Below are 7,069 nucleotides of genomic sequence, written 5' to 3'. Positions count from 1 at the left end.
TTTGTGCTCTTATTAATATATTTATTAATAAAAACATTGATAAAATTCAAGCAAGAACAATATTAAAAACAAGTATGTAGATTGTTTTTTTTTCGAATTTCTGACACAGATTGAGCCGAACAACAACTACTAAATAAAAATGTAACGAAAATTTTCTGGTTTTTCAATAAAAAAAAACTGTTTGATTTCCGAGAATTTTATCTTTCTTCATTAATGTTGAGCAAGAAAATAATGGAGATAGGTATAATAGAGACCTAGTTTTTTGTGAACTTAATGATGAAAAAATTAACTTAAAAAATCAAAGACATCCATGAAATTGAAGCAATTAATTTTCAGCAATGCAAGTGATTTTTCTCCTACAAATCATTAAAACAGTTTTTTGAAGAGATATTTTCCTCAAGTAGCTCATATACTGATATTTAAGGCATTTATAATATTTCTATACTACATTTAATAATGTTTTTATATGCCTTTCACACAAATAAAGTTGTGGGTTAGATATTGGATTTCTTCTGTGAACTGCTTTTCTTCAGATCATAATGGGAATTATAGAAAAATTATTGAGCAAACCTGCTAGACTTGAATCCGAATTACTATAAATTTCCACAAGAATTTCGATAAATGAATTATAGTAAAGCTCCTATTATAACAGGAATTTTCAAATCACGCCTTGCCTGTTTTTGCTTGTTACCCGAAAAACATTTTTAGAGTAAACATAAATTTGTTTGAGGATATTTTAAATCTAAGATATTTTCATAGCCGGTCAAATGATCGGACTCAATGTTTTTTGATTGAATGTATGAAATAGGAATGCTAGAAAGGAAATAAACTAAAGAAAACTTTAGTATAATTAAATAAAATTCTATATCGTAAATTTTTATCTATTACAAACACAAAGAATAAAAAATTTTAATTTATTGCTCAACGCATTTTCATGTTAAACATTAGTAGTCTTAAACCAAGTAATTGGGCCGGCTGTTCAATGACGGTTTTAAAATAAAATAGCTGCATTGTCTATAAATTTCAAATATTTAATTCAATTTTAATTAAATAGAGCCTAGTACGTAGATAAACTATAATATTGAAATTAACATTATAAACAGGGAGAGTAGTTAAGAAATAAGAAAGTTCGAAATTGTTACTAATCTGTATAGCTTATTTTAATAAGCAATTTCTGGCCAATGCGACACCGATACTTACTTGCAGGCAGAGTGAAAAGAAATGCTGGCTGTAAAAGATTACTTTGACTCTTTAGTCACTAAATTTTTAATTTTCGGAGCACTATTTTTTTTCTGAAAAGGTACAAGTCAATTAAAAAATTATTTAATTCTCAGAAATCGTTTTGGAAAAACACGAAATTCATATCCCTTACACTACTTTGTAACACAAAAATCAACGTAAGCGACAAAAATTGAAGATTGAGATTTTTATACATTTGGCATTTTTGCATGATAAGAGCTACATACCGAAAAAAAAATCAAATTTTTTATCAGTTTTAAACTTTTTTATTTTAGCGCTGACAGTATTAGCAAGGGAGAAGAAAAAGCTGTTAAGTATTTTTTCTCAGAATTCGTTTAAGCATTTAAATTCTTTCTGAATTGCAGAGTAGCATAATACATGAATAATTAAAAATATCGTTGCTTATATTAGAATGCTGCTTTTTAAAAAGCAAATTATTTTCCTTGTACTGTTGCATTCAAAGAAAATGTGCTTAGAGTTTTCTAAACATAATTTTGAACATAACTCAAAAACTTCGATTAACTATTAAAACAGATAAAAGAAAGGTCGAGAAATAGTACCATAAGGACAAAAATACAAAAAGAAATCCATCAATAGTGTATTTCAAATATACGCATGTCAACTGAAGATTCAAAAGAATTTTTTGACTTTGAAACAAAAAATATAAGAACTTTTGTACACTGAGAAAACAAATATGGTCAAAACTACCAAAATATGATATCATTTACAGTGTTTCTAGCTCTATATGAACACCAAAAAGCTCGGGAGTTATTACCGAAGAGCTTTGGAAAAGATTATGGTAAAGTTAGCTATAAAATATATGTGTGATAAAATTTGTGATACAATATGTAATAAAAGTTGGTGATTTTATCCCGATAGTGCGCGACATAAAAACTATTTATTCGGCTAAAATTACTTTTCAGATTTGTATTTTTTACTTAATGTGTGATAATAAAAACTAAAATTTTAAAACTTAGAATTTCCGGTAAGCCATAACCATATGAACGGAAAAATTACCAAATGAATGGTTCAAATACCGTAGATTTTAGCTTTATTAACCAGAATTATGGATTTTTTTTTTACCAGGAATGTCATTACCATACTGTACGGTTATTTTACTAGAATTTTTTTCTTTGTGTATTTATAGTGTTTAATGTCTAATATACGTAACAAATTTATTTTTAAATTTATAACTTGATCATTCAGTCGAAACAGAAAATTTAAAAATACTTAATTAACTCAGATGGGTTATTCTGAAAATTCAATTTATATAATGTATTTTTAATGCATGTTTGGCAAACATTTTATGATTATATTAATTCTTTAAAATCAAAATTCAAAAAAAAATTATGCGTAGTTCAATAACCAAAAAAAATAGACAAAAATGTATTTCTCATCTTAATTTAGTCAATTTACAAATAAAAGTTATTGTTAAAGCAAAAACATGATTTTTGGTAAAATTTTTGAAACTGTGTTTATTACAAATATAGAATCCTTGTACTCTAAGCTTTCTAAAAATGACTTTTGCTTGTACCCTAACTCTTTACAAAGCTAAGCAGTTTTTGTCCAAGGTAATAACAGCGGATATATTAATGATTTTAAGACTCAAATGCGTATGTGTCTCAAAATCAGATTTTTTCACATTTTACACCACTTTAAACACGATACCTCATATTGTTTTTAAAATAATTCTTTACAATTTTTCATGGGTGTTTATGATTATAGTACACATGTTTTGAACTACAGACTAAGAGAAAAAATAGAATTTCATTTCTTTATGCATGTTTTTTTGCAGGGACACGTGATAATATTTTTAAAAATTTGCCTTTTTTTACTACTTTGATCTTTAACTCAGTGTTATATGCACTTGATTTTAAGATAATAGTTCGAAACATAGTTGATAGCCTTCTAAATTAAAACCTCAAAGGATTTTTTGTTTTAAGCGATAGAATTTTTTTACGGTGTTTACCATATATGCATAAAAATGGCCATTAAAAATAATAATAGAAATTTTTTTTGCTGGCCTTATAAATTTTTGCACGTAATAAAATAAATAAACAAATTTCTTAAAATTTTATATTGATATTTAAAAAAAGTTGTCAAAACTAATCGAATACCTTATGTAACGTTTGGGTACTTTCCATGTTCAGCAGATTATATATATAAAATGTTTTCTTATATATCTAATTTTATAATGAAATAAATATTTAAAAAAAACTACTTTCATTTTATATTTGTAAGATCTCTAATTACGGCAGGCAAAAACTCTGTCTTTAAAGATCTGAGAATGAAAAATATCCCTTTCCCCTTGATTAATTATCTCAGTATTTTCATTTTTAATTAAGAGAAAAAAATAAATATAAGTATAAATAAACAATTTCATTAGATACTTTAAAAACACTTCTCAAAAATACTTATTTCAAATCAAGTTAATATTAGTTCTACCAATTAAGCGAAAATATATCTTTTTGAGCTTTATTGTGTTTACTTTTATGTACGTAATTTATAAAGACCATAAGTATAAATGAAATTAAAAAGCTGTCGTTTCGATCATTTTTCTTTTGCATACACGAGTTTGACTCTGCTTTATAATTAATATTTTTCTTGAATATCATTTTCTTCGAACTAATATATTAAAAAGTCTTTCGTAAAGGAAACAATATTTCAGAATTTTTTTTATTTGTTTTTGAATTTATTTGAGTCGCACGAAGAATACTAAATTAAATTAAATTTTACTTCAAGAAATAATTCATTTTGAAAGTTTGCTTATTAATTCCTTGGATAATACTAAATTAATAAAAATTTAATAAGCAATATTTTAGTTTGGCATCAAAGTCTCTGTTTATTAAGAATGTGTGTCAAAAGTATTTTTGTTAAGGTATTACCATACTTCATTTTTTCAGTTTTATTTATTTATTTATTTTCAGTTATCAATTTGGATTCATTTTTAGTTTTATTATACATTTCGATTAACTCAAGATAATTAAAAAATTTTATTAAATCCTTCCATTTAAATGACTGCTTTTATAAAATGCTAAAAGTAATAAGAAATCTGAGAGTTTGCAAATTGTAAGCAATAAAAGGAATTTTCTCTCCTTATAGGATGAATTAAAAGAAAGTCGCCCTGAAAGTTATGAAGAAAAATGTGAGCTAAAAAGATTGATTCTTTGGGATGCAAGTAGCTGGGATTGGATGCGAGCAAAGAAAATAATCACTTTCAATTAATAATTTCTGGATAGTAACGAGAATAAATAACTGTTCACTCGCATTTTGAAATTCAGTTCTCATTTTTAGGCTCAAAATAGCATGTTGTAGAGTTTCATATCAAAAACTAAAAGTTTGTAAAATAATATAAATTTACAAAATAAACGCATCATTTGCCTTAGATGAATACTTATAACTCATTATTTTTATATAGAACAGAAGTATGAGTAGGGCGGGAGAACATCTCAGTGATTTTCTAGTAATCAAGACTTGTTTTTATTTTCAGAAATGTTATATGGACAGCATAGTAAATTATTAATTTCAAATAAGTAAATTTTTTGAATCGTGATGGCATAGGGGATAGAGCGGTCGCTTTCCAATGAGATGAACTAATGAAGTTCAATGAAGGCAACTTTCCAATTTTGAGGTGTCCAATGAAAGCAAAATTTCCAATTTTGAGGTGTCAAATGAAGGCAAAATTTCTCCAAATACTTCATTCAGGAGTTCCCTTGTTTTCTGGATTGGGATCAAAAACATAAGGCTACGGTGTTGAACATTAATAGTTGCAAACCTTAAATTGGGTTGGCTGTTAAACGACGGTTATAAAATAAGTAAATTGCGTAATGGGAACTCAGAGGATAGAGCGTTAGCCTCCCAATGAGGTGACCTTTGTTCGAATCCCAGAGATGGCTGGTCGATATGAATTCCGCACCTGGCTTGCAACTACCACAGTGCTGACGTAAAATATCCTTAGTGGTAGACGGATCATGGGTTACAGTTCCCTGGTAGTCAGGCTAGCCGTAGGAGGTTTTAGTGGTTATCTTCTCCATGTAACGCAAATGCTGGTTACAAAAAGTCCTCCACGAATGCAAATTTCTTTTTATACTTGATCCAGGAGCTCCCTTGTCTAATGGATTGGGTTCAAAATTACAAGCCTATGGAGTTAAATATAGGTAGTCGTAAACTCAAAAATAATCGGATCGTCTGTTCAACGACGATTATGAAATAAATTAAGTAAATTAGTAAATTGTCTAAAAATTGATACATTGCTTGTTAAAACTTGTTTCTTATTATCAAATTATGTCCACTGTGTCCTCCAAAAATCAAACAGTTTTTGGTATCTTCAGTCGCACTCTCTGCTGTAGGGGTTAGTTAAATTTTTATTTTTATATTTTTCTTAAATTGCGTCATCCATAAGTATAATTCTATTTATTTTAATTTTGATAATTGTTCTAATATTTATAGTCGTCATTACGGAATAAGTGGATAAAAGTAAAATAGCAGTTGGTGCGTGTAATTGGAAAGCAAGAGTAGTAGATCAATTTTTTTTTTAAAGTTTGGAGACTTTTATCCAGCTGTGGGTTAAGGGTTAACAAGATAATAAATTCCCGTATCTGGTAAAATGATCGTACTGTAAGAAAACGACATTTCTGGTAAAAAAAAAACTATAATTCTGGTAATAAAACCAAAGTTTACGATATTTAATCTATTCGTTTTGCAATTTTTCCGTTCATATGGTAGCTGTTTAAAGAAAATTTTGGTCTTTAAACTTATAGTTTTCATTATCCTACATTTATTAAAACTGCAAACCGAAAAGCATATTAAAATAAATAAATTCTTTTTTTGCCATGCTCTAAGGTATCATGATAAAATTATCAAATTTTATCACATTTACCATATTTTAACACATACTATAAAACAATATTTTCTTGTTAATTTTACCAAAGTTTATCAAAGCGCAACGGTACATTTTACCGGAAACAGGGCAAATTTTACCATTTTCTGGAAGTTTTGACCATACATCTTTTCTCATTGTATAATTTCTTTTTTTAAAAAAAAAATTTGTTTTTGATAATATACTCCCAATTTAGCTAATGGTGTGAAATACATAAGGGTACATTTATACCTATTTATTTACTTTTCAAAAAATAAAAAGTTTTCCAAGATGCTTATAGGTTATAGAATACTTTTTAAATGTTGAGAGCGTGTGAGGATAAAGCAACTGGATATCATCTATCAAAGGCTCTTTTGAAATACGTGATTTGGTTGATCAAATACAGGATAGCAAGAGAATTATGGAGAAATTTTTCCTCAAAAGCTTTTGTGGTATTATATCATAGTTTTGTTCTAAAATCAGCTTTAGATTTTTTTAAAAATATCTTTATTAATGCTACTTCGAATTAATACCAGGCTTACAAAATCACACATTCAAAAATTAGTCAATCTTTTTATTTTATTTTCTTGCTAATAAAATGTTCTAATTTAAATTTAATTCAACGATGGAATTTGAAACTCCTACTGTAGTTCATATGACACTCTGGGAATCGGAGCAGACAGAAACACCTTAATGTTTCCGAAAGAAAGTCTGAAATAGCTCAATTTTTTCAAAATATGTTTGAAATACTACAATCACTCCTAAATAATGCCGGTAATACATCAATATCTCCATGATATATAAAAAATTCCTCAATTTTTCAAGAATAATATCTCTATTTATTTATTATCCATCTATCTATCTATCTATCTATCTATATATCTATATCTATCTATATATATATCTATCTATCTATATATATATCTATCTATCTATCTATCTATCTATCTATCTATCTATCTATCTATATCT

Source organism: Parasteatoda tepidariorum, chromosome X1 (genome assembly GCF_043381705.1).
Source record: "Parasteatoda tepidariorum isolate YZ-2023 chromosome X1, CAS_Ptep_4.0, whole genome shotgun sequence".
Lineage (NCBI taxonomy): Eukaryota > Metazoa > Arthropoda > Arachnida > Araneae > Theridiidae > Parasteatoda > Parasteatoda tepidariorum.
This window is presented reverse-complemented; position numbering follows the sequence as displayed.